The 27,082-nt window shown below is 38.9% G+C and overlaps 1 long non-coding RNA gene across 1 annotated transcript; it reads right to left on the bottom strand.

Moving 5' to 3' along the window:
• Positions 1–9,976: 9,976 nt before the first annotated feature.
• LOC110506229 lies at positions 9,977–10,737 on the bottom strand. The gene is made up of 3 exons (XR_002470934.2): positions 10,642–10,737; positions 10,485–10,535; positions 9,977–10,282 (listed from the first exon to the last, which is right to left on the bottom strand). It is a non-coding gene; the product is annotated as an uncharacterized LOC110506229 (long non-coding RNA).
• Positions 10,738–27,082: the final 16,345 nt, after the last annotated feature.

The following is a 27,082-nucleotide window of genomic DNA, read 5'->3' as shown; positions in this document are numbered from 1 at the left end:
CTTAAATATAAACCATCAATTTACTGAATACCATAGTTTTTTTTCATTAATTAAGCTATTTTCTCTTGAAACGTATGCTCTATCTACTAGAAACTCATGGACAATATGAACACAGATATAATACATTTATATTATACATTATTTGATTGTCAAAGTTATGATAGATTGCCATAGATTTTCTGTTAATTACGGAAGTTACTGAAGATTCCTGTAACCTTGGTAAATTACCAGTAGTTTTGCAACCCTAATCGGATTACATTGACCATTTGCACACGTGGCTTCCTCCAGTAACCACGAGCACAACTGTTCCTTGATTTTAACTGCCCGATTTATTCTGTAGTTTCAGTCAGAATTATCACCTTCCGTGAGAACTATGATTTATTAGCTTGATATAACTCTGAAGTGCTTACATGCATAAACAGTTTAGCCGGAGCTATAACAGTATCAGATTAAACACATGAATGAAGGAAAAATACCTCATTGGCTGCTTATTACAGAAGGGAGGAAATCAAATCTTCACACTTATTATTACTGGCATGAATTCATGCTTCATCCTTAATTATTATAACGTTCCCATCCTAACATACACACTTCAACCTTTACGAACTACACCCGAAGGCGTGAAAATGTAACTAACACAGCACGGGATTGCCTTCACACCAAAGGTGTGTTGCTACGATAATAATCCCTGTTACAACAGTTCTTAGCCACGTAGTTCCGTAAGAAAACCCTGTCAAACTGCAGCTACCGCATAATTGTTCAAATAAATTAGATTTAGACGAGATTAGGAGGGTGAGATCCTCTACTCAGACACATAGACAACAACTGTCAGAGTCGTGTGTATAGGTGGCAGGGAAGTCAGGCGCAGGAGAATCAAACTTAGTGGAATGGAGTTGTTTAATGACTTTAAACAAAACATAACTCCAAAACTATGAATAATATAAAACAAAGTAGGTACGAGGACCTGTCGCGCACCAATACAAACAACACGAAATCTGAACAACAAACAATCTCTGACAAAGACATGAGGGGAAACAGAGGGTTAAATACATAACAGGTAATGAATGGGATTGAAAGCAGGTGTATAGGAAGACAAGAAAAAACAATGGAAAATGAAAAATGGATCAATGATGGCTAGAAGACCGGTGACGTCGACCGCCGAGCACCGCCCAAACAAGGAGAGGCATTGACTTCGGCAGAAGTCGTGACAACAACTGAAAGATATGCATGTTCGCATCATGCAGGCCTATGCAACTGTAGGCCTTACAAAAAAATGTACTGCCATCACTATTATGTGGATTCATTAATTCCAGTTAGTGATGTAGGATTAAAAACGTATAGGCAGCCTAGCCAGCCCAATTTTGAAAATAAACTAAATTTGATCACATTCACATTTTCCCCTGACACACAAATGGACTAAAAATACATTAAGTTACCAATTAGTTTACCCTGACCAGATGGACAGGGCACATAGGCTGTATAAAGCTGCTCTTATTAGTAATCTACAGTTGATCAGACTGAAAAATTGTTTAGTTTTCATCCCATACAGCATGTCAGAATTTGAATTATTAAAACAAATATTTCACCCCTTTTTCGTGGTATCCAATTCGTAGTTACAGTGTGGTCTCATCGCTGCAACTCCAGTACGGACTCGGGAGAGGGGAATGTCGAGAGCTTAACGTCCCCCGAAACACAACCCAACCAAACCGCACTATTTCTTGACACGATGCCCACTTAACCCGGAAGCCAGCCGCACCAATATGTCAGAGGAAACACAGTACACCTGGCGACCGTGTCAGCATGCACTGTGCCCGGCCCGCCACAGGAGTCACTTGTGCGCGATGGAACAAGGACATCCATGCTGGCCAAACCCTCCCCTAACCTGGACGAAGCTGGGCCAATTGTGTGCCGCCCCATGGATCTCCCAGTTGTGGTTGGCTGCGACAGAGCCTGGACTCGAACCCAGTTTCTCTGGTGGCACATCTAGTACTGCGATGCAGTGCCTTAGACCACTGCGCATGTCAGATTTCTAATGTTTAGGTGTAGCCTATGCTGCTGCAACCTTTATATCATAAGTTTTTGCTTGTGTCTGTTTGGAATGACATCCAGGGGTTGACCAGGACCAACTCTGTTTAGCTTCAGAAGTAAACCAGCAGTGGGATGCGTTGTGGTATGCTGCTGGCCTGTTTATGTTAGCTTTATTGTCAAACTTGAGAAATACAATTTTTTGAAGCACACATCCTTAGCTAGATGGAAAATGGGGCGACTAAGACTTCCTCACCCAAAAAACTACAAAATGACGGAATTATTGTTTTATCTTTAAATCAGACTGTCATGAGGCAGAAATGGGATTCAGCAGACGATGTCACCTAGATAATATTTTTGAATTTTAGACAGCACATTGCAGCTGAACTCCAGTACTTTTGATCAATCCATTACTCTTTGTGACATAGAAGACAGATCAGTGCAGGCAGAATTGACGCTCTGTCTAATGTAAAAACAATGGTATCAGAGTACATGTAGCCTTTTTTTACAAAGCAATATATTGGCAAAAATAAAATCTGAATTGACAAATATAATAGTATAGCAATCTATGCATTTAATCAACACAAACATACACTACCGTTCAAAAGTTTGGGGTCACTTAGAAATGTCCTTGTTTTTGAAAGAAATGCACATTTTTTGTCCATTAAAATAACACCAAATTGATCAGAAATACAGTGTAGACATTGTTAATGTTGTAAATTACTATTGTAGCTGGAAACTGCTGTTTTTTTAATGGAATATCTACATACAGAGGCCCATTATCAGCAACCATCACTCCTGTGATCCAATGTCACGTTGTGTTAGCTAATCCAAGTTTATCATTTTAAAAGGCTAATTGATCATGAGAAAACTCTTTTGCACTTATGTTGCCAAAGCTGAAAATTGTTGTCTTGATTAAAGAAGCAATGAAACTAGACTTCATTAGACTAGTTGAGTATCTGGAGCAACAGCATTTGTGGGTTCGATTACAGCCTCAAATGGCTAGAAACAAAGAACTTTCTTCTGAAACTCATCAGTCTATTCTTGTTCTGAGAAATGAAGGCTATTCCATGCGAGAAATTGCCAAGAACCTGAAGATCTCATACAACACTGTATACTACTCCCTTCACAGAGCAACGCAAACTGGCTCTAACCAGAATAGAAAGAGGAGTGGGAGGCCTGAGCAAGAGGACAAGTACATTAGAGTGCCTAGTTTGAGAAACAGACGCCTCACAAGTCCTCAACTGGCAGCTTCATTAAATAATACACCAGTCTCAATGTCAACAGTTGCAAAGAAAAAGCCTTATCTCAGACTGGCCAATAAAAATCAAATATTAAGATGGGCAAAAGAACACAGAGGAACTGCATCACGGAATCGCCTTTACACTGTATTTCTGATCAGTTTGATGTTATTGTAAAGGACAAAAAATGTGCCTTTCTTTCAAAAACAAGGACATTTCTAAGTGACCCCAAACTTTTGAACGGTAGTGTACATTATACACAAACATTGTCAGAATCTTACATTCCACATCTGCATAGACCTGAAAGACAAGATAATTCTCCCTGGTTGAGTTCACCTGACTAGGTATGAGTTTATTTCTCGTGTACACACAGTTGTGGTTGCCTGAGTCTTCTCTTGTAACATCAATATGGGTGAAAATAGCATCATTCTTCCTTTCTCCAGCGCTGCAATTCTTATCCCAACTCCATTCTTGCAAAGGTAAACATGAACCTTGTCCTCAGATCCTCTGACGCCAGTAGTGCTACATTTAAAATCTACAGTCCCCCCCTTCAGTCACATTAGATGGTCCCTAGAGCTTTGTGGGGTAGATCTCTGCATGAAACAAAATACTAAATAAGGGGTGAACTGTAACTTCTACTTAAAAAAGAAAAAGCAGAATATTTCATTTAAGTGGTGTCACGGATCCCCCTGGAACCTTCATTGCGCACACCTGGCCCCTATTCCCACTGATCGTATTTATATATATGTCCCCTTTGTTCACCATAGTGGTGTTGATTATTGTTACTATGTCCGTTAGTCGTGTGAGAACCTGTGCTGTGTGTTCTGGGCTTTCGTGCCCTTGTGGATTGCGCAGATGATTACGGGTCTCGTCCCGTGTGATAATAATTTATAATCATTTGTGTCATTTATTCGAGGTACTCCTCGCTTTTTTGTGTGGGTTTCAACCCTGTGTTTTGTTACGTGTTTGGTCTTGTCCCCGTGCCTTTAAACTGCACGCCGTAATTTGGGCTGAATAAAACCCCTATTACTCATTCCTGCGCCTGTCTCCCGAATCACTCATGCCAACGTGACAAGTGTAAGTAAAAATTTGCCCATAAGTGTAAGTTGATTTAGTATCAATAATGTAATTTGTGGTTTAACAGTATATGCTGTATTTTTGTGTCTGAAGAAAAAATACTTGATAAATTCTGAATATGCACAGCAATCCACTCACCATTGTTTCTAATCATTACAAACATACACACACATTAACAAAAGCTTACTTTCTTCCCCATGGACCTGGATGACTAGTAAATTCTCGCCTGTTTACTTCATTTGATCTGGTAGAAGGTTATCTCTGGTGTACACACAGCTGTAGATCCCTGAGTCTTCTTTTGTAACATCCTTCATGGTGAAACTGGTGTCATCTTCAGCTTCTTACAGAACAGTCATTCTTATCCCAACACCATTCTTACAAAGGTAAACCTGAACCTCGACCCAGTGTTGTTCCAGGTCGACAGTGCTACATTTAAAATCTATGTTACCCCCTTCTCTCACCATGAATGTTGAGACAAAGAGCCTCAAAGGGTAGGTATCTGCATAGATCAGAATACTCAATAAGTAGATAACTCCCAAGAATAAGTGGATGATAAACAACTGTTTGTTTGAATAAAATGTCATTTTTTTGTTTTCTGAGTACTGTATATAATGTAGATGCTATATTTTTAAACATATATACTTTACCTGTGTATTCAGATTTGGCAAGTTTGGATGCTGTGACTACTTGGAACTAGAATACTTGATTAAGTCCTGTTTCTCTATGATGCAGATGAGCTTTGTAAGATACTATAAACAAAGATCATTAAAATAAATGTTGCTCTTGATCCTTTCTATCACTCGAAAAGTAGAACATATTCACCATGTGAGTCCTAATGCTGCCATGATGTATTGTCTGTCACGCCCTGACCGTAGTTATCTTTGTTTTCTTTATTATTTGGTTAGGGTGTGACATGGGTGGTTTGTGTAGTTTTGTATTGTCTATGGGGTTTTGTATGTTTATGGGGTTTTCTAGTCTAGGTGTTTGTATGTCTATGGTTGCCTAGATTAGTTCTCAATCAGAGGCAGCTGTTTATCGTTGTCTCTGATTGGGGACCATATTTAGGTAGCCATATTCCTTGGATAGTTTGTGGGTTGTTATTCTACGTTTAGTTGCCTGTTTGCACTAGTCATATAGCGTCATGGTTCATGTTATTGTTTTGTTCAGTGTTCGTTCTTCTCATTAAAAGAGTTATGTACTCTTATTGCGCTGCGCCTTGGTCTCCTCATTATGATGGCTGAGACATTGGGTAGAGGTTTGGTCTCAGAGAAATCCAATGTTGATGTGCCTCAAAATGTAGACTCACAACAGTAACCTCACATTGTACGAATAAAAAAACAGACTATAGCCGATAACGTTCCTCATATGCTGAGAATGGATTCAGCCATACTTTTGTAACAAAGTGTTCAATCCCTTATTATACGTTCAGTTTCAAGAGTAGGCGTGTCATTAGAGAAATGAACAGGTTCTGTAATATTCATTGTGCTAGATGGCTAACTATACAGTTTCACATGTAGCTATACTGAAAAAGAAAAAAGACAAATAAGAGAAGAACTGTGCATGTATCTTTGCATAGACAAAAACTGTGTGAATTTTAAAAAAACTCCACTCAAAAAATATATGAATTAGTCCGTTGTTGATAGAGTCTAAAAATGTTTTGTATGTCAGCAATGAAATTTTAAAGATATGTCACTTTCAAAATACAGAAATCTGGCCTGTATGATGCATTTTGTATCAGATGCTGCATTTGGCATTATATGATGCAATATGTATCAGAAATAACTTTAAAATACAGATATCTGGCACTTATCTTCAAAACTTGATTGATGACATGCAAAACATTTTGGGACAATATCAACAATGGACTAATTAAACAAATACCAAAATATAGTTTTTGGGTAGAGTTTTCCTTAAGATGCATTATAAACTGGGTTGTTCCAGCCCTGAATGCTCATTGGCTGAGAGGACGTGATATATATCAGACCTATACAACGGGTATGACAAAACATTTATTTTTACTGCTCTAATTACATTTTTAAACAGTTTATAATAGAAATAAGTCACCTTTGGGGTTTGTATATGTATATGGTATCCATAAGAACAGCCGTTAGCCGTGGTATATTGGACATAAACCACACCTCCTCATGCCTTATTTCTTAATTATACCAATAAACAATCTATACATTCTTAAGCATTCTGTCAATATATTCAGAATTAATTCCTTCATAGTGAATGTCACTACCCTATAGAATCAGGTAATGTTACAACAAACTTATAGCAAAGAATGCTAAAAACAGTACTATAAATAACCATTGAGCAAAGTAACATTGGTTATTGATTGTATGTTGCTCATTCATTTCCCACATTTTCTTGACAAAAGGCTGTCCCTGTAAAGCTAACTTGCCCCCTGCGTTCACTGTCATATTGTTCCATTGGACCAGGTTGGCAGATTACAGTACATACTGCTGTAGTCCTTTTTAGCTTCAGTGCCTGTGAAAATGAAACAAAGTCCATTGTTTCAATATCTCTTGTTGTGTAACACTAGTATGGAGACGATAATAGACTATTATTAGGCTTACCTCAAGTATCTTCCTTGGGCACTTGCTGCTTGGCTCTTTTCTCTACAATATATTAACACATATCTTAGCATGTTAATAACTTTTGCCAAAAGACAAATAAAAGCCTATTGATCATTTATATCCCACTAAAATGTAACAGCATAATCCCTTGTTGTAGGTTCAATTACAATTATGCCATGTGTGAGGAGTACAGTAAAACTAGTATTTAATGCTTCATGAATGTAGTTATATTTAGGAGCAGTTATTAGCTGCTGCAATTATGTGTTATGCATGTCTCATAAGGCATTATACAGTGAGTATACCTAACATTATGAACACCTTCCTAATATTGAGTTGCACCCCCTTTACCCTCAGAACAGCCTCAATTCGCCGGGGTATAACGTTCCTACAAGGTGTCGAAAGCTTTCCACAGGGATGCTGGCCCATGTTGACTCAAGTGCTTCCCACAGTTGTCAGGTTGGCTGGGTGTCCTTCAGGTGGTGGACCATTGATACACACAGCAAACTGTTGAATGTGGACAACCACAGCAGTGTTGCAGCTCTTGACACAAACCAGAGCGCCTGGCACCTGCCACATTCAAAGGCTCTTAAATATTTTGTCTTGCCCATTCACCCTCTGAATGGCATACATACACAATCCATGTCTCAAGGCTTAAAACACTTTTTTAACTAGGCAGGCCAGTTAAGAACATATTCTTATTTACAATGATGGCCTAACCCATCCAAACCCAGACTACGCTGGGCCAATTGTGCGCCTCCCTATGGGACTCCCAATGACAGCTGGATTAGAACAAGGTACTGCATTAACACCTCTTGCATTGAGATGCAGTGTTTTAGACCACTGCTCCACTCGGGAGCCCCATCTACACTGATTGAAGTGGATTTAACAAGTGACATCAATAAGGGATCATAGCTTTCACCTGGTCAGTCGATGTCATGGAAAGGTGTTCTTAATGTTTTGTGCACTCAGTGTACTTGTTTGTAATGCATTATGAAGAGAGTATTAACAGGAAGGGTTACCAACAGTTGTTATCTGTCAGTAGATCACTACTGTATGTCATCCAGAAAGACATATTAATCATCTTAATTACCTCTTTTTGAACAGCAGGAACTAACAGCCACCACAGTCAATAGAAGAATGACCACAACTGTTGAACTTATCAGTCGGATTACATTGACCAGTATCACACCATGTGCAGCCTCTGAAATAGAGACCAAATGTAGACAGATGCATCATCATTTAGACAGATCTTATTCTAAGTGTATCCATGTGGTCAATGACATGGAATAAACCCCCCTCAATCTTTCACACCCTAAAACTTCCCCTATAACATCAATAAGGAGAAATCTTACTTCAATGGAAGTATAAAGTATATAATCGGCCAGAGAACCTGTGTGCATGCGTATATTGTGGTGAATTTAACTACAGCTAAATGTATGGTAAATGCTCGCTAATGCAGCAGCATTTAAGAAGTAGTGACTTGGACAATTTCTATGATATGATGTTTTGATTACAATGCAACCCAAACATGTAATGTATTTGTTCAATCAGTTACTATGGGTTACTACTTTATCATCTTCTTTGACTTTCTAGGACTCCGTCACCTCGATACCTGTATCATTACAGTTAGAGACTCGAGGCTGTGGGATTCATATGTAGTGACTAATGGTGTAGGTTGGTATCTACTGATGTGGATTTAATTTTTTTCAGCAACATTAGATCTTTGAGTCTGTTTTAGCTAGGGCTTTGTAAGTGATGGGGAGTCACTGTCAGGAACGATGCTGGAGATGACAAGCAGGTACAGGGAGTGAAAATTGAATTAACCACGGACATTGAACAGGACAGGACAGCGTCTGGACAGGAACACACAACAACATTTATGCTGACACAGGGATCTAACCAAAGAAACAGACAGATATAGGAGGGGAAATCAATAAGGTAATGGAGTCCAGGTGAGTCCTTCTAGGGGCACCACCCGGCGTCCCACCTAGGCGACCCTGACGGGCCGGCCGAGGCATGGGCGCTGGACAAGCCGGCTGGGGCGTTGAAGCCGACGGCAGAACAAAATCAATTGGCGAATATCACAGTCAATCAATACACTGGTGGGTAAGTAATACTGTGAAACACTATCATTCCACTATTACTACAGATATATTATGAATATTTTCTGAAATTAAAATACAAAATTCAACAACAACAAAAAACCTGTGTAGCACCTTTAAATTAGAATTCAATCTTCAAAATGTCAAAAACATACTAGAACGTTTCTGGTTAACGATAACAACGTTAATGAAACAACGTTGACATACCTTTTGTTTGGGCTATGGCCTCTTACGACAAGGAATAAATTGCAAAACGTGAAACAAATTTAAAGTTAATATTGTTACAAAAATATGACAAAACAGGTTAATTATTTGAAATATACTCCCCCAGGATAAAGACATGATCATGGTGTTAAAGTTTTGTTGAAACGTTAGATAACTATCTCTACCTTGTGTACTTGTGGAATGGGCCAAAATACCAGTTTTCTATAGAGACAGACATCTTTACCAAATATGGGCAGAGTGTAGTCAACTGAATGATTCAATTTGAAGAAACACATCAGTCCTCTGACCTCTTCTTCATTGTTTATGGTGTTCACATCAGCAACATTGAAATGTGTCTGATACAGTGTAAATAATGATTACCCTTGCAGTGCCAGTCTAATTCCCTGATATAATTATCCGTAGGTTGCAGTTGGACTATGTCTATGTTGTACAGCAGTGGATATTCAAATATAAATCCATTTGTTAATATATGTATTATTTATCACTGGGCTTTGTAGTTGCATACAAGTAAAAAATAAACAACTGTCTGTGAGATTCACATATTTAACTTGTTGCTCAGTCAGAGTATGTAGCCTTTCATTACAAAGCAATGTATTGGCTGAAAATGTGACTGAATTACGAATATTCAAACAGCACTGCAACAAATGGACAAATATACCGTATGAATAGCTATCTTATCATTACAAACATACAATATACAAAGATATTGACAGAATCTTACCTTTCCATTCTTCATCAACCTGAAAGACTACTAAATTCTCCCCTGTTGACCTCAAGTGACTGGGTACAAGTTTATCTCTGGTGTACACACAGCTGTAGTTGCCTGAGTCTTCTCTTGTGACATTCTTCATGTCGAAAATAGCATCATCTTCACCTTTCTCCAGCAGCGCAATTCTTATCCCAACTCCATTCTTGCAAAGGTAAAAATTGAACTTGTCCTCAGGTCCTCTGATGCCAGTAGTGCTACATTTAAAATGGATGTTTACCCCTTCAGTCACGCTAGATGGTCCAAATATCTTTGCTGGGTAGATCTCTGCATAAAAACAAAAACCAATAAGGGGTGAACCCTTCATTTTCTTTTTGAAAATGTGACTTAAGTGGAAGTTAGGATTTTCCTTAAGTGTAAGTGTGTGTATTATTTCTGTTGTAAAAATATATACTGTATTGTATACACTGATGTATTAAATATTTCCAAAACACTAATCACTACAAAACAATAAACAGAAATACTTTACTTTTGTGTTCAGATGTTGCATCTTCACATTTGACAAGGATGGATGCTACGGCTGCATGGACAAATGAATACACTCAGGGAAAGTATTTTGTTCAGGAAATTAACATAAATATTAATTTGAAAATGTTTGTATTATTTGAAAAGTAGAAAATACTCACAGCTCACAAGCCATAGGAGTCCTAATGCTGCCATGATGTTGACTGAGACTTCAGTGGTGGTTTCAGCGAAATGCATTGTTGACGTACCTTACCTATTCAGACTAATGATGGTAACCACACATTGTACAAGTCAAAACCCGGGAACATAGGTCTGTTCGGTGCGTTTTCTCAAATACTTTAGACATATTTAGGCATACTTTTGTAACAAAGCCATTTTGTCATTACAGTGTCACATCCTTATGTTGCAGAGGAGAAGTGGCCTGTTACATAAGCTACCATTGAAATCATCAGCAACTTTGTATCAAATTTGTTTATTTATTAAATATCACATTTTTAGTAACATTTACAGGCTTTCCTTACAGATCTGCTAGTGGACTAATCTACAGTTACAATATATAAACGAATATCTTGCTAAATTTGACTTGTTTACAGATTAGTTTATAATAACTCCAAATTCTACATTCAAAACACTATACCAGTTTGGCAAGTTAAGGAGTTCAATACAGTTGATTCAATTCTCAGTTTATATACTTTATTGAACATTCTATCACCCATCCTACCAGAGGTCCAATTGATTGTGACTGCAACCATGTTGTACTTTATGTATCCCACTGTAGAAGTAACAGTTTTAAATACACTAAAATGTGAACCTACAACATCTGCTTGTCGAACATGTCATTCCAAAATCATTGGCATTAACATGGAGTTTGTCCCCCCTTTGTTGCTATAACAGCCTACATTCTTCTGGGAAGGCTATCCACTAGATTTTTGAACATTGCTGCGGGGACTTGCTTCCATTCAGCCAGAAGAGTATTAGTGAGGTCGGGCACTGATGTTGGGCGATTAGGCCTGGCTCGCAGTTGGTGTTCCAATTTATCCCAAAGGTGTTCGATGGGGTTGAGGTCAGGGCTCTGTGCAAGCCAGGCATGTTCTTCCACACCAATCTTGAAAAAACTATTTTTGTATGGACCTCGCTTTTTGCACATGGGCTGTGTCATGCTGAAACAGGAAAGGACCTTCCCAAACTGTTGCCACAAAGTTGGAAGCACAGAATGATCTAGAATGTCATTGTATGCTGTAGTGCTAGGATTTCCCTTCACTGGAACTAAGGGGCCTAGCCCATCCCATGAGAAACAGCCCCAGACCATTATTATTTCGCCACCAAACTTTACAATTGGCACAATGCATTCGGGCATCCGCCAAACCCAGATTTGTTTGTCGGACTGACAGATGGTGAAGCTTGATTCATCACTCCAGAGAACATGTTTCCACTGCTCCGGAGTCCAATGGTGGCGAGCTTTACACCTCTCCAGCCGACCCTTGGCATTGCGCATGGTGATCTTAGGCTTGTGTGCGGCTGGTAGGCCATGGAAACCCATTTCATGAAGCTCCCAACTAACAGTTCTTGTGCTGACATTGCTTCCACTAATTTGAAGGTGTGTCCACATACTTTTGTATATATAGTGTAGTTCTCAATAAAAAAATATGTATCTGTCAGTGCATTACTACCGTTTATCATCATGAGAGAAAAAGACATCATGATTAGCCTACTTTTCAGTAACTATCAGTCACTACAGTCAGTAGAAGTATGACCACAATGACTGAACATATCAATCAGTTTTAGGGTTGCAAAGGGAGGGTACTGTCCCCTACACTCAACAATAAATAATCAATAATATTTCAACCAGACCGTAGCTTTTTCAATAGGAGAGAGAGAGAAAATGTCTGCTCCAAGCTGTTGCGCATGCAAAACTCTGCTGGCACCCAGCCATCCACCGATGCGATGTGATAGTTCTCGCACATTTTTCAGAATAAAAGGCTGAAACTATGTCTAAAGACTGTTCACACCATGTGGTAGCCATAGGGAAATTAATCTGGTTGATATCCCTTTAAGTGGAGGGAAGGCATGCAATGGAACAGGGAGCATTCAAACTAAGAGGTACTTCCTGGTTGGATTTTCCTTAGGTTTTCACCTGCAATATCCGTTCTGTTATACTCACAGACAATATTTTGACCGTTTTGGAAACTTTAGAGTGTTTTCTATCCTAATCTGACAATTACAGTGGGGCAAAAAAAGTATTTAGTCATCCACCAATTGTGCAAGTTCTCCCACTTAAAAAGATGAGAGGCGCCTGTAATTTTCATCATAGGTACACTTCAACTATGACAGACAAAATTAGAAGAAAAAAAATCCAGAAAATCACATTGTAGGATTTTTTATGAATTATTTGCAAATTATGGTGGAAAATAAGTATTTGGTCACCTACAAACAAGCAAGATTTCTGGCTCTCACAGACCTGTAACTTCTTCTTTAAGAGTCCCATCTGTCCTCCACTCGTTACCTGTATTAATGGCACCTGTTTGAACTTGTTATCAGTATAAAAGACACCTGTCCACAACCTCAAACAGTCAAACTCCACTATGGCCAAGGCGTAAGAGCTGTCAAAGACACCAGAAACAAAATTGTAGACCTGCACCAGGCTGGGAAGACTGAATCTGCAATAGGTAAGCAGCTTGGTTTGAAGAAATCAACTGTGGGAGCAATTATTAGGAAATGGAAGACATACAAGACCACTGATAATCTCCCTCGATCTGGGGCTCCACGCAAGATCTCACCCCGTGGGTTCAAAATGATCACAAGAACGGTGAGCAAAAATCCCAGAACCACACGGGGGGACCTAGTGAATGACCTGCAGAGAGCTGGGACCAAAGTAACAAAGCCTACCATCAGTAACACACTACGCCGCCAGGGACTCAAATCCTGCAGTGCCAGACGTGTCCCCCTGCTTAAGCCAGTACATGTCCAGGCCCGTCTGAAGTTTGCTAGAGAGCATTTGGATCCAGAAGAAGATTGGGAGAATGTCATATGGTCAGATGAAACCAAAATATAACTTTTTGGAAAAAACTCAACTCGTCATGTTTGGAGGACAAAGAATGTTGAGTTGTCCCCAAAGAACACCATACCTATTGTGAAGCATGGGGGTGGAAACATCATGCTTTGGGGCTGTTTTTCTGCAAAGGGACCAGGACGACTGATCCGTGTAAAGGAGAGAATGAATGGGGCCATGTATCGTGAGATTGAGTGAAAACCTCCTTCCATCAGCAAGGGCATTGAAGATGAAACGTGGCTGGGTCTTTCAGCATGACAATGATCCCAAACACATCGCCCGGGCAATGAAGGAGTGGCTTCGTAAGAAGCATTTCAAGGTCCTGGAGTGGCCTAGCCAGTCTCCAGATCTCAACCCCATAGAAAATCTTTGGAGGGAGTTGAAAGTCCGTGTTTGTTAAAGGATTTTTTATCAATAATGACTAATTATGTATACATTTCAGTCAGGACTGACTAATCAGAATACTATTATGTTATTGTATAGATGTATGAATTTTATTTTAACCCTAGTACTGAAGATAATGTGTGTAAATATAATCAAGAATTAGAATAATGACTGTCTGTTCCTTGGTAGAAATGAATGAACTTATAGCCAGACTGGCTAGAATGCTTATCTACACAGGCAGACGTTGGCTCGGGTCGTAAATTATCTTAGTAGGGAAGGACGATGTGGGAAGACTTGAGAACTATACTGCCACTGTACTGGAGAGGAGACGAGACAGGGTAGTACGAAAACTAATGACGTCATTTTCAGTTTATAAACTGTATCATGTTCAGTACTCTCGAGAATAAACGCTGCTGGTTGATTTTGAGACTGGTCTCTGTCCATTTTATGCAAATAAGAGTCTTACAAATTCTTGGGAATTGACAGAGTGTTTAATTTTAATTGGGTATTAAAACAGAGGAATTTAATTCCTGTAACAGTGTTGCCCAGCAACAGCCCCAAAACATCACTGCTCTAGAGGAGATCTGCATGGAGGAATGGGCCAAAATACCAGCAAGTGTGTGAAAACCATGTGAAGACTTACAGAAAACGTTTGACCTCTGTCATTGCCAACAAATGGTATATAACAAAGTATTGAGATAAACTTTTGTTATTGACCAAATACTTATTTTCCACCATAATTTGCAAATAAGTTCATTAAAAATCCTACAATGTGACTTTCTGGATTTCTTTTCTCATTTTGTCTGTCATAGTTGAAGTGTACCTATGAGGAAAATTACAGGCCTCTCATCTTTTTAAGTGGGAGAACTTGCACAATTGGTGGCTGACTAAATACTTTTTTTGCCCCACTGTACATGCCCATAAAGTTATCAAATTAAATCATCAGAAACATGAAGAACATTATATCAAATGTGTTTATTTAATAAATGTTCCATGTACTGTAGAATGTACATGTTTTCCTTGCAGAACTGCTCGTGGACTAATCTACCATTATAACATGTAAACAAATATCTTATGTTACTAAGCTGTTCATTTTACACCAAAGAACAATTACTATATTTTGATTAACTTCACTGTTAACAGATTTGTTTATTAAAATTCCATATTCCACATTCCAAACAGTAAACCAATTTGGCAAATGACAAGTTCAATACAGTTGACATGATTAAAATCTCAGTTTCTTAGTTTATTGAACATTTCACCTATCACCCATCCTACAGTCAGAGATTCAACTGACTGTGTGTGCCACCATCTGGTACTTTATGTATCCCACTGTATAAGTAACAGTTTTAAATACATAACCAATTATAGGTTCAATTACAATTGTTCCAGATGTGGTAAGTACAGTAAAACATGTATTTTATATGGTATAACCACATATTATTCAATATCAGAGCATTATCTTGTGGCAGATTGTGTCCCTTCTATGCGACGCTCGTCCCTCAATCAATCTGTCTTGTAGGATGTGGAACTCATATTCATATATTGATCATCCACCATTCAAATTGTGAAAACATTGTTCCATATGTTTTTACTACAAAAGCGGTGACAGTGATTTAATAGTTTGTCATTGTGAAAAATGCAAAACAAAGCGTTGGCTATCTCCTGCAAAAACTATATGCAAGGACATTGGCCTCCAGTGCAGTAAATCAAGTTGACCAGCTGCTTAGTTTACTGCTGTAAACGTTAGCTAGCTAGTTTAGTGACATAGCTACCTTAGTCTACCTTGCTTTGTTGGGTCAGCTTATCACAACGGCTTACTCGGGACAGAAGGCTACAATATCTCACGGCAGAACAGCTGCTTCATGAAAACTCTGAATAATTTTAGAATCAGCACTACTACAGTAACTTGCTAGTTAGATAGCTTTTGTTGAAAGCATTCAATACTGTGGGCAGCACTAAGCAGGTAGCTGGTTGGTTTGCAGCATCATTTCACTGACTGGCTCAGCTAACACGAGCAGGCTGCTAATGTTGGACACCTTATTATTTGTTTATTTTTTACCCTTATTTTACCAGGTAAGTTGACTGAGAACACATTCTCATTTACAGCAAAAAGCTGGGGAATAGTTACAGGGGAGAGGAGGGGGGATGAATGAGCCAATTGTAAACTGGGGAGGATTAGGTGGCCATGATGGTAGGAAGGCCAGATCGTGAATTTCGACAGGATACAAGGGTTAAATGGGTGTCCTGAATCTCTGTGGTCACTAAAGATCCCATGGAAGTTATCGTAAGAGTAGGGATGTTAAATCTTCTTCAGGATTGGTGGGTCTCCTGCGGGATGGTTGAACTTATGTAGGCTAATGCGATTAGCATGAGGTTGTAAGTAACAAGAACATTTCCCCAGACATAGACATACAGTGCCTTGCGAAAGTCTTCGGCCCCCTTGAACTTTGCAACCTTTGCCACATTTCAGGCTTCAAACATAAAGATATAAAACTGTATTTTTTTGTGAAGAATCAACAACAAGTGGGACACAATCATGAAGTGGAACATGGAACATTTGTCCCTAAGTGTAAGTTGTTCTAGTATCAAGAATGTAATTTGTGGTTTAATAGTATGAGGTATTTTTGCATCTGAAGAAAAAAAAATACCAGACATCAAATTGATAAATTCCAAATATGCACAGCAATCCACTCACCATTATTTCTAATCATTACAAACATACACACTCATTAACAAAAGCTTACTTTCTTCCCCGTAGACCTGGACGGCTAGTAAATTCTCGCCTGTTTACTTCATTTCATCTGGTAGAAGGTTATCTCTGGGGTACACACAGCTGTAGATCCCTGAGTCTTCTTTTGTAACATCCATGAAGGTGAAACTGGTGTCATCTTCACCTTTCTCCAGAACTGTCATTCTTATCCTAACTCCATTCTTGCAAAGGTAAATCTGAACCTTGACCCAGTGGTGTTCCAGGCCGACAGTGCTACATTTAAAATCTGTTACCCCCTTCTCTCACCATGAATGTTGAGACAAAGAGCCTCAAAGGGTAGGTATCTGCATAGATCAGAATACTCAATAAGTGGATAACTTCCAAGAATAAGTGGATGATAAACAACTGTTTGTTTGAATAAAATGTCATTTTTTTGTTTTCTGAGTACTGTATATAATGTAGATGCTATATTTTTAAACATATATACTTTACCTGTGTATTCAGATTTGGCAAGTTTGGATGCTGTGACTACTTGGAACAAGAATATTTGATCAAGTCCTGTTTCTCTATGATGCAGATGAGCTTTGTAAGATACTATAAACATAGATCATTTAAAGAAATGTTGCTCTTGATCATTTCTATTACTCGATAAGTAGAACATACTCACAGGTCACAAGCCATGTGTTACGCCTGTTGTCGGAAGGAGTGGACCAAAGCGCAGCGTGAAAAGTGTACATGATTTTTTTTATTATCAAAAAACACTCTAACAAAGTAAAAGTTCTGTCAGGTAACAGAGACTAAACAGAAAATAACTACCCACAAAACACAGGTGGGAAAAAGGCTGCCTAAGTAGGATTCCCAATCAGATAGATAGATAGACAGCTGCCTCTGATTGGGAACCACACTCGGCCAAAAACAAAGAAGTAGAAAACATAGAAATAAAGAAACTAGAATGCCCACCCTAGTCACACCCTGGCCGAACCAAAATAGAGAATAAAAGCCTCTCTATGGCCAGAGTGTGACACCATGTGAGTCCTAATGCTGCCATGATGTATTGGCTGAGACATTGGGTAGAGGTTTGTTTTCAGAGAAATACAATGTTGATGTGCCTCACAAATGTAGACTCATAACAGTAACCTCACATTGTACGAATAACATAGTAACAAAGTGTTCAATCCCTTATTATACGTTCAGTTTCAAGAGTAGGCGTGTCATTAGAGAAATGAACAGGTTCTGTAATATTAATTGTGCAATATGGCTAACTGATACAGTTTCACATGTAGCTATACGGAAAATGAAAAAAGACAAGAGAAGAACTGTGCATGTATCTTTGCATAGACAAAAACTGTGCGAAATAAATGGCTATTAAAGAAAAAGTCCACTCAAAAAATATATTCATTAGTCCGTCGTTGATAGAGTCCAAAAATGTTTTGTATGTCAGCAATGAAATTTTAAAGATATGTCACTTTCAAAATACAGAAATCTGGCCTGTATGATGCATTTTGTATCAGATGCTGCATTTGGCATTATATGATGCAATATGTATCAGAAATAACTTTAAAATACAGATATCTGGCCCTTATCTTCAAAACTTGATTGATGACATGCAAAACATTTTGGGACAATATCAACAATGGACTAATTAAACAAATACCAAAATATAGTTTTTGGGTAGAGTTTTCCTTCAATATACAAAAAAACGTATTATACTCTTGAATCTTAAACTGCAATATAAACTGGGTGGTTCCAGCCCTGAATGCTCATTGGCTGAGAGGACGTGATATATATCAGACCTATACAACGGGTATGACAAAAGATTTATTTTTACTGCTCTAATTACATTTTTAACCAGTTTATAATAGAAATAAGTCACCTCTGGGGTTTGTATATGTATATGGTATCCATAAGAACTGTCACGAGTCCGACCGAGGGTGGTTCCCCTTCCCGGGCGGGTGGCGCTCGGCGGTCGTCGTCACCGGCCTATTAGCTGCCACTGATTGTCTTTCCTCCCCCTCCTTGTATGTTTATTGGTAGCACCTGTTTATGTATAATTAGTTTGTCTTTATTAGACAGCCGGCCCGCCTGGTTGTTGTGCGGGATTATTTCAGTGTAACCTTCGGCTCTGTTGTAGAGGTACGTGTTAGTGCCTGGTCGTGATTTTTTCCGTTGTACATTTTGACTCCCTGTGTTTGGGAATGTAACTATGGTGAGCACCCTGTAGTGCGTTGGTGCTATTAAAGACACACAGCATTGCACTCTCTGTCTCCTGCGTTTGACTCCACACCCACGACACCCGGAGCATTACAAGAACAGCCGTTAGCCGTGGTATATTGGACATAAACCACACCTCCTCATGCCTTATTTCTTAATTATAGCAATAAACAATCTATACATTCTTAAGCATTCTGTTAATATATTCTGAATGAATTCCTTCATAGTGAATGTCACTACCCCATAGCATCAGGTAATGTTACAACAAACTTATAGCAAAGAATGCTAAAAACAGTACTTGTCCCACCCTGACCATAGTTTGCTTTGTATGTTTCTATGTTTTGTTTGGTCAGGGTGTGATCTGAGTGGGCATTCTATGTTGGATGTCTTGTTTGTCTGTTTCTGTGTTTGGGCCTGATATGGTTCTCAATCAGAGGCAGGTGTTAGTCATTGTCTCTGATTGGGAGCCATATTTAGGTAGCCTGTTTTGTGTTGGGTTTTGTGGGTGGTTGTCTCCTGTGTCAGTGTTTGTACCACACGGGACTGTTTCGGGTTTTCACGTTTCTTGTTTTGTAGTTTATTCATGTATAGTTTCATTATTAAAGAACCATGAATTATAACCACGCTGTATTTTGGTCCGCCTCTCCTTCACAGGAAGAATCCCGTTACAGTACTATAAATAACCATTGAGCAAAGTAACGTTGGTTATTGATTGTAGGCTGCTCATTCATTTCCCACATTTTCTTGACAAAAGGCTGTCCCTGTAAAGCTAACTTGCCCCCTGCGTTCACTGTCATATTGTTCCATTGGACCAGGTTGGCAGATTACAGTACACACTGCTGTAGTCCTTTTTAGCTTCAGTGCCTGTGAAAATGAAACAAAGTCCATTGTTTCAATATCTCTTGTTGTGTAACACTAGTATGGAGATGATAATAGACTATTATTAGGCTTACCTCAAGTATCTTCCTTGGGCACTCGTTGCTTGGCTCCTTTGACTACAATATATTAACACATATCTTAGCATGTCTTAGCATCTTAGCATCTTATTAATAACCTTTTGCCAAACGACAAATAAAAGCCTATTGATAATTTATATCCCACTAAAATGTAACAGCATAATCCCTTGTTGTAGGTTCAATTACAATTATGCCATGTGTGAGGAGTACAGTAAAACTAGTATTTAATGCTTCATGAATGTAGTTATATTTAGGAGCAGTTATTAGCTGCTGCAATTATGTGTTATGCATGTCTCATAAGGCATTATACAGTGAGTATACCTAACATTATGAACACCTTCCTAATATTGAGTTGCACCCCCTTTACCCTCAGAACAGCCTCAATTCGTCTGGGCATGCACTCTACAAGGTGTCGAAAGCTTCCCATGTTGACTCAAGTGCTTCCCACAGTTGTCAGGTTGGCTGGGTGTCCTTCAGGTGGTGGACCATTGATACACACAGCAAACTGTTGAACGTGGACAACCACAGCAGTGTTGCAGCTCTTGACACAAACCAGAGCGCCTGGCACCTACTACCATACCACATTCAAAGGCTCTTAAATATTTTGTCTTGCCCCTTAACCCTCTGAATGGCATACATACACAATCCATGTCTCAAGGCTTTAAAAAAACATATTTAACCAGTCTCCTCCCCCTCATTTAACTAGGACGGTCAGCTAAGAACATATTATTATTTACAATGACAGCCTAACCTAGCTGAAATTGGGCCAATTGCGCGCCTTCCTATGGGACTCCCAATGACAGCTGGATTAGAACAAGGTACTGCAGTAACACCTCTTGCATTGAGATGCAGTGTCTTAGACCACTGCACCACTCAGGAGCCCCATCTACACTGATTGAAGTGGATTTAACAAGTGACAGGGATCATAGCTTTCACCTGGTCAGTCGATGTCATGGAAAGGTGTTCTTAATGTTTTGTACACTCAGTGTACGTGTGTTTGTAATGCATTATGAAGAGTGTATTAACAGGAAGGGTTACCAACAGTTCTTATCTGTCAGTAGATCACTACTGTATGTCATCCAGAAAGACATATTAATCATCATAATTACCTCTTTTTGAACAGCAGAAACTAACAGCCACCACAGTCAGCAGAAGTATGACCACACCTGAATTTATCAGTCGGATTACATTGACCAGTATCACACCATGTGCAGCCTCTGAAATAGAGACCAAATGTAGACAGATGCATCATCATTTAGACAGATCTTATTCTAAGTGTATCCATGTGGTCAATGACATGGAATAAACCCCCCTCAATCTTTCACACCCTAAAACTTCCCCTATAACATCAATAAGGAGAAATCTTACTTCAATGGAAGTATAAAGTATATAATCGGCCAGAGAACCTGTGTGCATGCGTATATTGTGGTGAATTTAACTACAGCTAAATGTATGGTAAATGCTCGCTAATGCAGCAGCATTTAAGAAGTAGTGACTTGGACAATTTCTATGATATGATGTTCTGATTACAATGCAACCCAAACATGTAATGTATTTGTTCAATCAGTTACTATGGGTTACTACTTTATCATCTTCTTTGACTTTCTAGTACTCTGTCACCTCGATACCTGTATCATTACAGTTAGAGACTCGAGGCTGTGGGATTCACATGCAGTGACTAATGGTGTAGGTTGGTATCTACTGATGTGGATTTAATTTTTTTCAGCAACATTAGATCTTTGAGTCTGTTTTAGCTAGGGCTTTGTAAGTGATGGGGAGTCACTGTCAGGAACGATGCTGGAGATGAGAAGCAGGTACAGGAGAGTGAACATTTAATTAACCACGGACATGGAACAGGACAGGACAGCGTCTGGACAGGAACACACAACGACATTAATGCTGACACAGGGATCTAACCAAAGAAGCAGACAGATATAGGAGGGGAAATCAACAAGGTAATGGAGTCCAGGTGAGTCCAATGAATCGCAGCTGCGCGTAATGATGGTGACAGGTGTAAGTAATGAAGGCAGTCTGGCGCCGCAGGCGTGACAGTGTTACATTAGACCTTTTTGCAATGTGTAACACACAGTCTTCCTATTAATTTTCAAATGCTGGGTTCCAAACTCCACAGGCCTATGATACTGAGCTTATAAAAAGCTCACACCAACACATTTATAATGAATAGAAACATTTCCAACAATAGTGTCCAACAATGATACTGTAGTATGTAGTACTCTAGAAAATGTTTTCATCCCTTTCAAAACTCTCACTCAAGTTCCACTACTTCACAAAATGAAGTCCACAAAAATAGGCAATCATATCAACTAGAGTTTGCAAGAGAGCATATGTAACGTCTCTATTTATGTTGTATGTCTTATGATTATACGAATGGAGGTCGGGCCTTTGATATCCTTTGAACTTTACTGAAACCATTGCAGGGATTCATACATTGTTATTCACTAGCTCAGTAGCTCAACTAGTGCACGAGTGAAACATGAAATGGAATGCTGAGTGTATCAGTTCTCAACATAATGAAAATGTGGACTTGAAAATAATGTGGACTTAACAATAATGTTCACTACATTAAACTACAGCATGCAAGGAGTGAGTAGACAAAACAGATATTGTACACTTGCACAATGCAAGATAAACAGTCCACGTGTATGGCTTAACAAAAGATTGCAGTTTGCTGTTATTAAATGTACTGATAACATCCTGTGTGGTCTGGTACACGGCTTCTGCTTAAGGCCCTTCAGTTGCTGCATCTGAGAACAAAAACCACAGAAAAAGTCAGGTCCACGTCCTTCATTGTGACTTGACATGTGGATGGAAGCTATGTGTGGAGAGACCCCAAGTCCTATTTATATTCCTGTGTTCACCATTATACATTTTCACTCCTGTGCTTCTCTGTAAACAGCAAAGCGTGTGCAATACTGTGAGACAGAGCTCGTGGCTAAAAATAGGAATGTGACTGAATAGGTCTACATCTGGACAGGTTTTCTATGCAAACGGCCTCTTGCACCTCTCATGATCAGAAATAACACCCCCAACAGAGAAACGTAAAACTTACTACCTGACTTTTGTGAAAATCCCCAAACTATACCAAAGTTCCCTGTGTCCCATATATCAAGACATTGAGCTCACCATGTCTGGACAGTAGTAACTAACAGTCAGTAGAAGTACGACCACAACAGTTGAACTTATCAATCAGATTACATTGACAAGTCTCACATTATGTGCAGCCTCTGAAATACAGAGTAGATAGATGAATTACCCTTTTTTTGTCAATTTGTTGGTCTATTGAACTCTTCCTTTCATATAGTGACTATGAATAAAAAGTGTTTTGCAAAGTTTTAAGCTATACATTCTCACCATTAACCTGAAGAAAGGCTGAATTATTTCCATATCATTTCCTGACTGCATTTTCCAGGGGTTTTGATTGCAGATCAAGCACACAACTGTAGTTGCCTGTGTCAATGTTAATAACACTGTTAATCATAAAAGTTGCCCCCATCCGATTAACATCAAACTCCTCCATCTGAACAGCAGAGCCATTCTTGCAGAGGTAAGAATGACTGGTCATTTTAATTCTCTATAGTTTGTTAACAAATTCCTTGTTAACAAACTATAGTTTTGGCAAGTCGGTTAGGACATCTACTTTGTGCATGACACAAGTAATTTTTCCAACAATTGTTTACAGACAGATTATTTCACTTATAATTAATTCACTGTATCACAATTCGAGTGGGTCAGAAGTTTACATACACTAAGTTGACTGTGCCTTTAAACAGCTTGGAAAATTCCAGAAAATGATGTCATGGCTTTAGAAGCTTCTGACTTCCAAACACCTGAAGGTACCACGTTCATCTGTACAAACAAAAGTACGCAAGTATAAACACCATGGGCCCACGCAGCCGTCAACCTGCTCACAAAGGAGACGCGTTCTGTCTCCTAGAGATTAACGTACTTTGGCGCGAAAAGTGCAAATCAATCCCAGAACAACAGCAAAGGACCTTGTGAAGATGCTGGAGGAAACAGGTACAAAAGTATCTATATCCACAGTAAAACAAGTCCTATATCGACATAACCTGAAAGGCCGCTCAGCAAGGAAGAAGCCACTGCTTCATGGGGACAAAGATTGTACTTTTTGGAGAAATGTCCACTGGTCGGTCTGATGAAACAAAAATAGAACAGTTTGGCCATAATGACCATCATTATGCTTGGAGGAAAAAGGGGGAAGCTTGCAAGCCGAAGAACACCATCCCGACCGTGAAACACGGGGTTGGCAGCATCATGTTGTGGGGGTGGTTTGCTGCAGGAGGGACTGGTGCACTTCACAAAATAGATGGCATCATGAAGGAGGAAAATTCTGTGGATATATTGAAGCAACATCTCAAGACATCCGTCAGGAAGTTAAAGCTAGGTCTTGGCAAATGGGTCTTCCAAATGAACAATGACCCCAAGCATACTTCCAAAGAAATAAAAGCTGAAATAAATCATTCTCTCTACTATTATTCTGACATTTCACTTTCTTAAAATAAAGTGGTGAACCTAACTGACCTAAGACAGGGAATTGTTACTAGAATGAAATGTCAGGAATTGTGAAAATGAGTTTAAATGTAGTTGGCGAAGGTGTATGTAAACCTCTGACTCTAACTGTATTGTATCCATATGTTCACTCTTTCTAACAACGATAACATATCCAGAGAGTAAAAAGATCCCATCACTTGGATGGAAAGTGAATGATCTCCTTTTTCTTGCTCTTCAGAGAGTGGATATTGGGTTTTAGAGAACACACAACTGTAATTGCCCTTCTGTTGGCTAGTCCACATATACTGCAACCCCATCCAAACACAAGTACACATGTACCACTTCTGACTCATCCTTGCGCCCAAATGTACTATATTTTACTACTCGGTCACTGTCCTCCATTATTCTTGTTTCTGTCCCATAGATCTTTGCTGGAAAAATGTCCTTAACTAATATCTGAAAAAAGGAAAAGTAGTTGGCACATAGAACATGCATATACAGTATTTTTGTGTTCCATATTATATTGAAAATATCATTCAAAAATCCCAGTGGCTAGATGTGTCAAGCTTATAGAGACATACCCCCAAGATACTCGCAGCTGTAGTTGCTGCAAAAGGTGGCTCTATAAAGTATTGGGGGGTGAAAATAGTCTGGGTAGCCATTTGATTAGCTGTTCAGGAGTCTTATTGCTTGGGGGTGGAAGCTGTTTAGAAGCCTCTCGGACCTAGACTTGGCGCTCCGGTACCGCTTGCCGTGCGGTAGCAGAGAGAACAGTCTATGACTAGGGTGGATGGAGTCTTTGACAATAAATAGGGCATTCCACTGACACCGCCTGGTATAAAGGTCCTGGATGACAGGAAGCTTGCTCCCGGTGATGTACTGGGCCTTACAGACGGAAGAACAAAATCAATAGGCGAATATCACAGCCAATCACAACACTAGTGGGTAAGAAATACTGTGAAACACTATCATTCCACTATTACTACAGATATATTATGAATATTTTTTTAAATTAAAATACAAAAACTCAACAGTGGAATTCAATCTTCAAAATGTCAAAAACATACTAGAACGTTTTTGGTTAACGATACCAACGTTAATGAAACAACGTTGACATGCCTTTTGTTTGGGGTATGGCCTCTTACGACAAGGAATACATTGCAAAACGTGAAACAAATTTAAAGTTAATATTGTTACAAAAATAGGATAAAATAGGTTCTTTATTTGATAAATACTCACACAGGATAAAGACAAACATGATCATGGTGTTAAAATTTTGTTTAAACTCTCTCTACCCTAAAAGTATCTTAAATTGTGTGACTTTCTGGTCTGCATGACTCAAAACACAGACAGCAAGATTATTTATAATTAAATATACAATATTTATTACTTGCCTGCCACCATACATTCATTTAACAAAATAAATTAAATTATGTACACTTTATTGAACATTTTACCCACCACCCCAACCACAAAACCAAAGGCCTGATTGATATCGACAACCACCTAGTCTGGTAGGTTCAATGAACATTCTTTCAAATTCAATTATAATTGTGTCATGAGGGAGGAGCACAGGGAGATTTAGGCCTACTGTAGATTACATGTAAGAATTACCAACTAAATGGTATTGTTATTCTGTCAGTGCATCATCCAGGAAACACATCATTATATGTTTGGACAGTAGTAACTAGCATACATTACAGTCAAAAGAAGTATAACCACAACAGCTGAACTTATCAGTCGGATTACATTGACCATTCTCACATCACGTGCAGCCTCTTCATGGACCTCTTGATGAACCTCTTCTGAAGTGCAGAACAGATAGACATGTACATATGTACACAGAGCTTGCCATATAGTCAACATTAACAATTTAATATCCATCCACATACAATACAAAGTAGGTCCTACCTTCTCCATCCCTGTAGACCTGAATGATGACTAGATTGACACCTGTTGCGTTCACTTGACTGAGTTTGAGTTTTTCTATGGTGTACACACAGCTGTAGATGCCCGAGTCCTCTCGTTCAACATCCTTGATGGTGAAAATGGTGTCATCTTCACCTTTCTCCAGCTCTCTTACTCTCATCCCAATTCCATTCTTGCAAAGGTAAACATAGACCTTGCTCAATGGTTTTCTGCTGCCTGTAGTGCTGCACTTCACATCAACAGTCTTTCCTTCTCTCATGTGGGTACTAGCTCCAAAGAGCTTTGCTGGGTAGATATTCGCTTCATCATTAAAGAGTGAAAAATACAATTTATGAACAAAAATGTAAATCTCACAAGTTCCAATGTTTACAATGAATCTTCTCAGACATTAGCTAATAAAATGACAGATTTGACTATTTGTGTTTTAGAATTAAATTATGTAAAGTGTACCTGTCTCTGCCAAGTTAACCAGTAAAGCTGAATTTGGAAACAAATAGAGATAACAGTTGGTATAACCAGGTTGAATATTGAAAATAAAATTAGACCAAATGTATGCTTTACCTTGATCAATACTGTGAAAACACTCACATATTGTGAATAAGATAGGACTCATGGTGTGATCTTCAGCCTGTTGTGATGTTTTCACACATAACATACTGTGTCTATAACCATGTAGCTTTGTGAATTATGGTAAACTGTATAGGACCAAATTAGAAGCGTCTAACCTTCATGCAAAGTTTCTTCACAGAGCTTTGGCTTGGTCCTAGGCAGCTCATTTTGAAGAAACACATCAGTCCTCTGACCTCATCTTCATTGTTTATGGTGTTCAC

The sequence above is a fragment of the Oncorhynchus mykiss genome, chromosome 26, assembly GCF_013265735.2.
Source record: "Oncorhynchus mykiss isolate Arlee chromosome 26, USDA_OmykA_1.1, whole genome shotgun sequence".
In the NCBI taxonomy this organism is placed as follows: domain Eukaryota; kingdom Metazoa; phylum Chordata; class Actinopteri; order Salmoniformes; family Salmonidae; genus Oncorhynchus; species Oncorhynchus mykiss.
Note: the sequence above shows the minus strand (reverse complement) of the source record. Positions and strands in the feature narration are given on the sequence as shown.